The sequence below is a fragment of the Macaca fascicularis genome, chromosome 18 (genome assembly GCF_037993035.2).
Source record: "Macaca fascicularis isolate 582-1 chromosome 18, T2T-MFA8v1.1".
NCBI lineage: Eukaryota > Metazoa > Chordata > Mammalia > Primates > Cercopithecidae > Macaca > Macaca fascicularis.
Genome location: NC_088392.1, coordinates 17,572,886 through 17,585,006, shown reverse-complemented (window position 1 = coordinate 17,585,006; position 12,121 = coordinate 17,572,886). Strand labels below are relative to the sequence as shown.

The 12,121-nt window shown below is 42.6% G+C and overlaps 1 protein-coding gene across 1 annotated transcript in view; it reads right to left on the bottom strand.

Annotated features, from left to right (window-relative positions):
* BCL2 (BCL2 apoptosis regulator) overlaps positions 1-12,121 on the bottom strand; it is a 199,468-nt gene that overhangs the window by 131,313 nt on the left and 56,034 nt on the right. The gene's annotated exons all lie outside the window — the stretch shown is intronic.

The window sequence follows — 12,121 nt, the reverse complement described above, 5'->3', positions numbered from 1 at the left end:
ATAAATAGGTTCCTAGCATCTGCTATTTCCTGATTTTTAAAAAGTGAATGCACAGACAACAGACACCAACTCTGTACACAAAAACACACTTTAGTGTTAACTAGAATTATTCCTCGGATGCACACAGTTTGCGTTTGTTTGTGCATGGTGTAGCTGCTGCTTACATAGTGTTTATTACATACCTGGCACTGTTCTAAGCAGTTAACTCATAAACGCATTTAAAGTTCACAGCAGCCCTATGAGGAAAATGCTGTAATACGTGGCACTTAACAGATGAGCAGAAGGAGCTCCAGAAAAGCCTGGTAGGAAAGGGCAGAGCAGAGGTTTGAATCCAGGAGACCAGCACCAGTCCGTACTGCTCACACCTGACACTATACTGACCGCCTATGAAGTCTGCTGTGCTTACTCTGCTGACATGCTTGGAAAAGAAACATATTCTAAGTAGTTAATAATCAATCATTTCCCATATAAAAATATATTGCAGCATTCAGAAAAGGGTTAAAATATTCTGTAATCCTACCACTATATCACATAGCTGGGGTAGCCTAATCACCAGAGAGACTTGATGAAAGAGGTTTCTGAGTCCTATTTCAAAACATCAGCGACTAGGGCAAAACCCCTCCCTAAACCTAAGCCGTTTACAGTATAAATTTGGGAAGGAAACTATTTGAGATGGCCGTTGGAGATTTCTACTAGAACAATTTGATTATTTCTTTTACAGTCTACATATGAATAATTGAATCATTTAATTGCAGGAGTTAAAAGACTTATCTGTGTTTAGAAAAATGAGATTTTTATTTGGGATTCCCCAGTATATTAGAAAGATGATTCTCAGTAAATTGTGGGCAAGAAGGAAATAATATACATATTTGTGGCTATGAGAGCTAACCAGAAAAAAAAAAAAAAGAAAAGAAAAAGAAAGAAAGAAACTCTCTGGACTCGCACAGTTCCAAAAACTGCTGAATGTTTTCTTTTTGTTTTTTTTTTTTTCCACCCTGCTAAGCATTTCTCTCTTATCGAGGAGGATTCATTTCCCACCTGTGTCTTTTACGTTCTTGAAATACATATAAAGTTGGTGTTTATTTTCTACCCACTGAAATCTTGTTCAAGTTATTCTTTCTTTGGTCTCTACTTTCAGAATCACAACTTGTTTTGAAAACGTTAGCATGAGAGAAGGCTTCTTTTTATGTCACAAATTCTCAACTATTTAGAATGTTTGCTCAGGAGGTAAAGAGATGCCTGGTGGCTTTTCTGCTTTATAACAATGGCCATGTATAGAACATGACTGGACAAAACCAAAAATGTGCTTAGACAGAGTTCCTTCTTCCTGGACGGGCAAAGTGGCTCACGTCTGTAATCCCAACACTTTGGGAGGCTGAGGTGGGTGGAATACTTGAGGTCAGGAGTTCGAGACCAGCCTGGGTGGCATAGTGAAACCCCGTCGTTGCTAAAATACCAAAAAAAAAAAAAAAAAAAAAAAAGCTGGGGGTGATGGTGCACTCCTGTGATCTCAGCTACCTGGGAGGCTGAGGTGGGAGGATCGCTTGAACCAGGGAGGCAGAGGTTGCAGTGAGCCGAAATCGTGCCACTGCACTCAAGCCTGGGCAACAGAGCGAGACCTTGCCTTAAAAAAAAAAAAAGAATTCCTTCTTCTTCTGATGAGTGCTTCTCATCATTAGGGTCACAATTATCAATGCCAGTTTTTTATAGCCCAATGTTATTTGAAACGTCCAAATGCTTGTGTTATAAATTAATACATGTATTTAAAATATGGGTTACAGAAAAAATACCATATGTAGTGGTCCAGACCTTTGAGTTGTACTGTCCTTGTTCTTCACACGGAGTATTAGATTTCAACTAAAATGAAGATCATATCTTCAAGTAGATTGCCAGAAGGCACCATACTGGAAGCTCATGGGTAGTGCACTCCGTTCAATGAGGGCAGAAAGACAGTGACGTATGAGGTCTTCCAAAGGTGACATGGAATGCAGGCAGAGATGAAATGTGGAGCAGAAAGAATGCAAAGCTGCAAAACACAGGCCCTGTCTGTACCTGGATCTGGTCCTTGGATTGCAGAGCCTGCTGTTGTGTGCGTAGACCTGGCAAGTGTATGGTTGCAAGTTTCATTCTGATGAAGGGCATTTAGAAGAATCAAAGGATGAAAGACAACAGAAAGGAGTTAACATCATGATGTCCATTTTACTGATGGCATGGCTGAGGTCCAAAAGAGTTAAGTGACACAGAGCTAGAGCAGAATAAGGCCAGCACTTGTCACCTTCTCTAGTTCCATAATTCATAACTTTTCTGTAGTATGTGCTCCTGGTCACCAGTAAAATGGGATGACAGTGTGGACAGCTTGATCCAAACCATTACTTCTGATAAACACATCAAACTCAGGGATGCTGCTGGTTCAGAGCTGCTTCCTCCTCTCCGGGGACTGGCCTATGTCCCAGGGGCTCAAACGTATCACTACCTTTTTATCCTTACAATGAAACCTTGAGGGACACGACTGTCTACACTTCTAATTGGAAAGCATATCTGATTCATTCAAACGTTCAAAAATTGAAGTGGTCTAGAGTGGAATCCTAAAAGTTGAGAGTATGGACTCAGGGAGATGCCGTTCATTAGCCAGGATAAGCGATGTGGTTTGAAAGGACTGGACTTCCTTTTCTCACTTTGCAATTGACCTGCTGCCTAAACTTGGGCTACTCACTTCTTAACCTCGGTCTGTCTTGGATTTCTCCTGTGCAAAAAACATGGGAAGACAATATCTAACCGCCTCTCAGGGAGGTTGTGAGGAGGACCTCATCGATGTTTTAAACCACATGGTCCTAGGAAGGTGCTATACATTGCTATCATTAAAATCACCTGTGGTTGGCTGCAGCCACACCCACACAAACATTTCTTAACAAAAAAAAAAAAAAAAAGGAAATTAATTTTCTTCTTATTTGAAGGAGTTTCACAAAACTTTCTATTAAAGCATTAACATTTTGAAAACTGAATTCAATTCAATGTGACAAGGGTATGACTGATAATGGTGATAACCCAATCTTAATCCCAATCTCTTCTTCCTTAAGCAGAGAAAAGATTTTACCTAATGGTTGATTAATCAAATATAGTTGATGGGATACATATAGTCAATAATATTCCATTTTAGACTTAGTTTAGTCAGAGAAGATTAGAAAAGTGGTGTTATTGTGCATTGGTTAAATGCTTAAGTTTTACCAGTTATATTACCTCAAGCTGGTAAAATATATATGGGCAGACAACTTTACGGAAATAAATTATTATTACTCGAGACGGAGGCTCGCTCTGTCGCCCAGGCTCGAGTACAGTGGTGTGATCTCAGCTCACTGCAACCTCCACCTTCCGGATTCAAGCGATTCTTCTGCCACAGCTTCCTAAGTAACTGGGACTACAGATGTGTACCACCACACCCGGCTAATTTTTGTGTTTTTAGTACAGATGGGGTTCCACCATGTTGGCCAGGCAGGTCTCAAACTTCTGACCTTGAGTGATCCACCCACCTTGGCCTCCCAAAGTGCTGGGATTACAGGCATAAGCCACCATGCCCGGCCAACTTTATGGAAATAAATTAAGAGAATGAAAGTGTGACTTACTCAAGGGCTACGTATATAAAGGTGACAGATCTATACGTATCTACTTAAATTCATGCCCAACACCGCACATGTTGAGCATGAATTTGTGAGCTAGCTCAGCTTACAAATGGCTAAGACTAGGGGCATGTAGCAAGGAGTCTGGGGGTCTACTTACAGTTTGTGGTCACAAAATAGGGCAATCCAACCCTCCCACTCCACACAAAGCCTGCCCGCTTCTCCTGCACATCTTCCATACCAGGTCCTAATGAATCACCCTAACCATCTACAGAGTAAGCAGCATCATTAACAGTATGTTCTACTCTATTACCAGATACATGGCCACTAAACAAGGTTGATCTAGGACAACCTCCATCCAGAATGTTTTCACCAGTCTATGCCAAATGGGAAAAATTAGGGAAAGTAATGAGTTCTTTGAAAGTTAAATTCATTCAAAATTTTTAAAATTGTGTAACTTATTCCAAGGTTATGTCCTTACTATTTTGTTTTTCATATTAAATGTTCTTATTTTACCAGGGAGAGTAAATAATAGCTGATTTATTAATATCCCATTCTGGCAAAATAAAAAGTTAGCATCTCTGTATTGGTCTTTTAAAAAAAAAGAAAAGAAAAGCATTGAAATCCAAAGTTTAGCTAGCACTACCTTAGAATGACTTACCTGTTGCTAAAAACTCAGAGAGAGACCCATGTGGCTACTGTGTCATCTGATCGAACATTTCATAAGATGCTAAGCCTCATTTCAATATGCAATGCCAAAGGACATCAAGAAAAACGAATAAACGGTTTCCCAATTCAGAGCGAGCAAAGTATGCTGCCATCTAAAATCAAATAAATGTAGATTCTAAAGTACTATACAAACAGAAATTATGCTGTCATTTTTCAAATGGTAGGAAGTATTTTAATTAAAACCCAGAGGGCATGCAAAGGTATAATAATCCAGGAGTCACGATAACACGGAATGAAAACACTGCTTATTGGTTTTCAACTTTCAGATCCTATCAATAGAAGCTGTAGCCAAATATCCATTCTTCATCTGAGGACAAATGACAGAGGATTTAACCATTCCGGGAACTGAAAAGAACACGGATGGCATCAAGCTTGGCTCTAGCTGACAGAGGCTCACAGGTAGAAGACAGGAGCCGAAAGAGTCAATGCTTTCATTTTTTAAACGAGTAATTAAGTGATGCTCTTTATGGTCAACAGAATGAGAAATGAGGTTTCCAAGAATTTGTTTGAGAATTAAGCAGTGTCCTTTAAGCGGAGGGACGGAGCATGGAGAGGGAAGAGGTCTGAGAGAAGACACAGATGAGGCGCTGAATCAGGGAAAGAAACTCCATTGACTATAAAAGGAAGGCAATGATGTCAAATGTTTATAAACTGAGAAAGTGTAGTGTTACGGGTTGAATTATGTCCCCTCAAAAGATAGGTTCAAGTCCTCAGTACCTGTAAATGTGACTTAATTTGGAAACAGGGTCTTCGTAAATGTAATCAAGTTAAGAGGAGGTCATTAGTCCTAACCCAATAGGACTGTGTCCTTATAGGCAGAGGAAAATGCCATGTGAGGAGGGACACACAGGGACACAGAGGGCAAGCCAAGGACCGATGGCACCGCCAGGAGCTGGAAGAGGGGGGGGGATCCTCCTGAGCCTTCAGAACGAGTGTGGCCATGCTGGCACCTTGATTACAGACTTCCAGCCCTCAGAACTGTGAGATAATAAATTTCTATTGTTTTAAGCCACCCAGTTTATGGCACTTTGTCATAGCAGCCCTAGAAAACTAGTACAAATGGTATGCATATATTATTTAAAGATATGATCGTAACCACCCAAAGAACTTTCAACAAAGCTGGGAGCATTCAAAGGTGTTTCCTCTGGAAAGTGGGACCAAGGAAGGACAGGACCCAGGCAGGGCTGTTATTTTTTATTAATAGCCTTCCGTGTTATTTTGGTTTTTTAACCACACACGTGTCACTCTGATCATTTTTTTTTAAAGTATAAAATAGCTATGTGATGTTATCAGAACAAAACCTGGCCAGCTTTCTTCATAGTGGATGACAAACTCTGAGGATTGATGGTCGCCTCCTCCACTTGTTCTCTGGCGTTGCCCTCTGGCCCCCCAGATCCCTAGACACAGTCTCGGGTTTCAGGGGGAGCAGAGCCGAGCTGGGAGGGCATCGGCCTGGACCTCAAAGTTGCCTAAATGTCTGGGCACGTGTATGCTCACGTGCCTACCATCTCCATCTCAAAATCAAACACAAATTATTTTTGGACTTTTTACGGGTTTGCATCATCGATGATGGTGATTTTCTCTATTGACTTGGATGATTAAGAACCGACTACAATGAAAACAGAGAACAGTGGTGAGCTTGTCACTGGCTTCCTTTGTAGATAAAAATGCAAAACAATGCCTGACAAAGATTTCAGTAATTAGGTTACACATGATCAGAAAACCTCACAATAGAGCTTCACCACAAACATTTGTTCATCACATTTTATTGAGCCCATAAAAAGAAATTCTAAGTGCTCCCCATGGCCCAGATGGAGGATCTTCGCTCTGCGGTGCAGGCTGTGACTTCCCTGGCCATCAGAAGTCCCATGCCCTTTGCTCACTCTAAGAAGAATGTTCACATTGAGCCCTGCAGCTTGTAACGTGGCAAAATGGTGCTGTCACCTCCCACATGAACAGGGCTATTGATGACTGTGGGGGCCTAGTGGAAAGGCACCAGCCCCCATCCCAGAAAGAATGCAGGGCAGCGTGTAAGCATCCCAAGCATGGCCCTGAGAGAAAAACAGAATGCAAAAGGCAAACGCAGTTTGCACGCATGCAGGGCTTCACTGAGGTCTATTTGTACCCGGCTCCCCGTGGCAGCTGGGGAGCACCTTGCCGTTGGTTGGCACTGATGCAGTGCCAGGTGGGTGAAAACGGAATGAAATGTCTAACAGCTATCATGTGGATGAACACGCAGGAAGCAGAACAAAGGAGCAGCATTTTATCAGCAGCAGAATCCTGATTGCAGTCATTGCCCAAGGGGAAACCGTTTGCTTTTATTTTCATCCTGGCCTTCAGTTTCCCTGAGTAACACCTTCCAGCCATCCCAGTGGTTACCTTACCCACCTACGTGGTTATCAGACATCTAGACTCAGCCAGGTGTTTTCCCATTCCATATTGCAGGGGGCAAGGTCACCTCGGAATGGACTTCCAAAGGCAGGTAGGAATTACGCCAATGAGAAAGCAAGTCACAATTCAAATACTCACTGTATGTGGGAATCTATATTGAATAGAAAGAATAAAGTGACTCCATTTTTATTCCGTGAACTCTCCCTTCCAGACCTCATACAGAAGAGAGTGTGGATCCATTTAAGACTGACTACATTCAGTTGCACACATCTGCTTTCTAATTGTCTCAGTTACCATTGTCCACAGCTGGCCTTTTCTCTGTTTTAGCTTTTAAAACATCACCTCTCAACATATTGTGAGGAAGACTAAACCCTTAGACTCAGATGTTCCAGAAACCTGATCTATTAGTTGTGTTTTGAACACGTCTGGCTACTTTTCATCTGCTTTTTTTTTCTTGGCCACATGAACACTGCTGTAAACAAATTCTGTAGTTTGAATTATGATATCCATCAGAAAAGCCTAACAACTTTATAGCCTTCACTACAATGCATAAGCACGAAATACCTAATTTTTCTCATTCCATACATACACACACATGCATGCACACGTACACGCACACACAGAGCAATGTATCATTTGAAAACGGAGGCAGAGTTCCCTAGCAACATAACCCAAAACATGGGAATACCTTTTGGATCTCCAAATTCTGGATTTATTATGTAAATTGTTTGAGGCTCATGATTGAAGGCTTCAAGATCTCATTTTATCAAAAAAGATCTTAGCAGTTACTGGTCCATAGAACTTTCTCTGACAGCAGGGTACCTCTGCAAGGAGCTGCCCCGTCCATGAGCCAGGCACACCCTGGTCAGCAGGGGCAGACAATAGCACAGACAGCAAAGGACCAACCAGGCCAGAACGGTGCCTTAATCCCTAGGAATAAACATAACCCAACTTCTTAAGGGTCAGGTTCGTTACTAATGAGGCTCTGCATTATGAAACAAACTCACGAGAGAAAGCTGATATCTGGCCAATTGATTTTAAAAATGAAAAAAAAAAAAAGTAGACAAAGTGGCCCATGTCTTCTCTTATTCTCCTGGCAGATAATGGGGGTAGATGAAGTGGGAGAAGTAAGAGGAACAATAACTCCTTCAAAAAGAAGAAATAAAATGAAAAAGAAAAACAAACATGAGCTGGATCAGAAAAAAAATAGGGCAAAACAAGCCAAAATGATCTTTAGATAAGAACAGTATTACATAAAACAGCACCCACAACACGTTAAAGCCACCCTGCAGTACAAATCACTTCTCCACGAAGAATTAAAAGAAGAAGAACAAATACAAAAATCAATTAAGGCCCAGGGAAGGGCTCCATTCCTCCTCGAGGGGCTGCTTCTTAATCCAAACACTGGCTGATTCATGCAGGTACTGCCAGGCTGCCTCGGAGAGGGCATTTTTTATTTCTGCTTGACTTTGTCTGTCCATAGAGTGATTCTCCCATTTTACTTTGCAAGAAAAGGTTAAGTAGGAGGAGTAGAATGTTATTCCACTTAGAAAAGAATCCAACCCATCCCAGGCCCTCAGGCTCAGTGCTTCCCTTTGGTGAACCAGTTTTCCAAAAGCCAAGAACTAGCTGCTTGGTTGTGAGTGACATGAAACACTGCCCTTCCTCTCCTGTAGGAAGAAACCTGTAGCATCATTCCAACTGTTTCCGCTGGGAACAAGGCAGACAGGGAGAAGACCAGCACGACGCTTGATCCATAGGAGCATGAACTAGATATTCACTGAAGGAGTAAGGAGCAAGAAATAGAGCTCTGACCCAAAGTGATAAAACACCAAAGCCAACTGCTCATTTCATTAGCTGCAAGAGAGCCGTGCAGGGCAGCCTTGCCTCCCATAAGACAACTCAGTGGAGTTGCTGAATGAATAAGAAAAAAGGAGAGCTTTGAAACTCACATAGAAATAACAACAGTCTTAGGAGATAAATCATATTTATATTATACTACCTATGCCATTTAAGGAACATGGTGATACATTTTCTGAAAAATAAAATGTCCTACCCTGTCTTAAAAAACTGAATTTGTATAATATTGGGTTTGCCTAAAGATTAAAGCACATATACGAATTTTCTTTTTGTTGTTGTTGTATTTTTTCTTTTTTCTTCTTTTTTTATTTTGAGACAGAATCTCGCTCTCGAGTGCAGTGGCATGATCCCAGGTCACCGCAACCTCTACCTCCCAGGTTCAAGCAATTCTCTTGTCTCAGCTTCCCAAGTAGCTGGGACCAGAGGCTCCTGCCACCACACCCAGTTAATTTTTGTATTTTTAGTACAGACAGGATTTCACCACGTTGGCCAGGCTGGTCTCAAACTCCTGACCTCAAGTGATCTGCCCGCTTCAGCCTCCCAAAGTGCTGGGATTACAGGCATGAGCCACTGCACCCAGCCAATTTTTTTGTATTTTTAGTATAGGCGGGGTTTCAACATGTTGTGCAGGCTGGTCTTGAATTCCTGGGTTCAAGTGATCCACTTTCCTCGGCTTCCCAAAGCACTGGGATTACAGGTGTGAGCCACTGTGCCTGGCCACATATACTAATTTTCTGCGGTGTAAAGGTACAAGTACATTCATTGTATAAGTACAGAATCCAGGAAAATCATCAGAAGAGCTTTGATGTAAAGAGTATTTGTTACCCATCAGTAGTTGGTAGTGTGGCTGATCATCTCCTTGAAATGTACAAATGCAGGTGGTAAAAAGAAAAGAATCGGAGGTAGGGAACTCATACCAGGGTCACAACTCCACCTCCTGTTCAGAGTAACTGCTGGGTTAATGACCAAATTAGGTCTTCTTGGACCTCCGGAGCAGCCCTTCTGCATTTCCAGGAAGGAGGTGGACAAGTGGCTATTTTGGTCTGTCTGCCCATCTGGCTTGTTTGTGGCTGGCTAGTTCACCACCCAGCTCATGGTCAGGCCACAGGATTGAGTACCTTTGCTCTGACCAGTCAGACATCCCACTATGACACAGGCCACTCGCTGCAGACTAGAGGGACTCAACAGGAAAGTCCCACGGGGTAAGCAAATACCACCAGTACCCAAGGCAAAATTCCAGGCTAGGGGTCACTGGTGTCCTCATCATAGGAAAAGGGGAAAGTACATCAGAATTTGACAGAGTAACAAGTACCAAACTGCTGTCCCCAAATAAAGAACTTACATCAACAAGGAATATAAAAATGTTATTTGGGACTTCTGTTCTCAGATGTTTAATACAAAGGAGAGATTGTTGTGCCAGGGAACAAAGTGATCCAATATCCACAAAGCCAGAATTCTCCTACTGCACATTTTGTTTCCAAAACACTAAGGAATACAGCAAGATTTCAAGTTGGGGTAAAGAAGCTACTTCTGGAAACAAGAGAGGAGATAACTGAAGTCTTTCACAGAGGGGCTCAAATCCTGCCCAGAAAACTGCGCTCCTCAGGGAACATCAGCCTAGGGGTCATCGAGGGTGGATGGTGAACTGACCTGTCCCCAAACAAGTGGAATAGGTACAGGGCGGGGTGCAGAATGAAAGCTGGGAGTTGTTAAAGCTACGGAATATTCTAGTAGCATACCACGGGAACTCAGGAACCTCTAGTGTTTTTTAAAAATTAACCCCTTGGGCTCAGAGTTCCAGGCAGTCCAGTGTAGTTTTACTTCCACTGGGATTGTTGCCAGAAAGAAACAAGCAGTGCTCCTTGACTACAGATTTTTAAACCCTGTTTTGTTACATGCAGGTGTGCGAGATCGTAAGGAGACTTATTTTATTAAGGTGGGGGTGGGGGAGCAGGAGGGCTGGTGAGTGGCCCTTCTCCCTTGAATGGCTACCACATTGGACTGTATTACCGAACAAAAACCCAAAAGCCCTAACTAGAAAGAAAACTCAAGGGTGTCAATCCGTTTCTCCCGTTTCTAGTTCATTACTTTTATTCTTCACTGGAAGCAGTCACATCACTGCCTCATCACTCTCTCTCCTTTACTGGACTGGGCATTTCCAGAGGGTAATACAATAGAGCCGAGGCCCTGGGGCTGGGAAACCAGGTCCCCTGGATCTAATCTTGGCTCCACTGTACAATGGGATCAATGGCAAGTTACTCCTCTTCAACTCAGTATCTTCACCCATACAACTGGAATAATGGGGCCTACCTTCTGGACTGCTGCAAATCTTTTTTTTTTTTTTTTTGAGACGGAGTTTCACTCTCGTCACCCAGGCTGGAGTGCAATGATGTGATCTCAGCTTACCGCAACCTCTGCTTCCCGGGTTTAAGCGATTCTCGTTTTTGTATTTTTAGTAGAGACTGGGCTTCACCATGTTGGCCAGGCTGGTCTCGAACGTCTGACCTCAGGTGATCGCCCTGCCTTGCCCTCCCACAGTGCTGGGATTACAGGCATGAGCCACCACGCCCAGCCTGCTGCGAATCTTAAATGGAATAGTGTAGGTAAAACGCTCAGCACGCAGGTGGCCCTGCCTTCGAGTCCGGGGACTGTGCCTTACCCATCTTCATATCCTTCATCATATTTACTCATAGTACTGCCTCATGTCAAATTTTAAAAAAAACAAAAAAAAGTTTTACTTCCTCTAGCTTATTTTTTTCCTGATAACGTGGCCCCTGCCTGTGCCCTAAACCTTCTCCCTGGCACTGGACTGGATGCTTCAGATTAGTTGTGATTAACATTTTACGCACCCCCTGGAAAACTCAACACTAGCACTCAAGCATTCTTTTAATTAATGGCTAGAGAGTGGCAAAATTAAATATGAGATGACCTACCTCACTGCTCCACTGCGTCTCCTACCCCTGGAATTTCAAGGGGCCTTTGTTAAAAGTGAGTGTACAAAGGAAACACAAACAGGCAAAGGAGAGGAGAAGGGAGCGGCAGAGACAGATAAAAGCCAGGAAATTACAGCCCAATTCCCAACGCTGTCTCCAAATTACTGGTGTCTTTGAACAGCTTGCATTATATTAAACATTTTTAAGAAGTTACAGTCTATGACAACAAAAACTGTAGTAAATATTAACAGGAACTGACATCGCAGAAATTTTTAAGGGGATCATCCACTAAAGAAATACATAATTTGGAATAATTCCTTCCTGTGTAATCAATGGGAAAGAAGAGATAGCCACATGATTCACGGCTCTTCCAGTCAATATTAGACCCCAAACCTCTTACTTCTCTTAACTTCTTTGGTCAAAGATACTTACAGGGCACCTATGTGGGGAGTAGTATGTTCTCAAGTCCTCTCGGGATGAGAGAGAGCAAGGTAAGGCACCACCCTTCTGAGACACAGTGACGGAGGTGACACAACTCTTGACATGACCAGAGCAGTGATGTCCACAGGGCAGATGGAACAGAGGCCTGTGCGG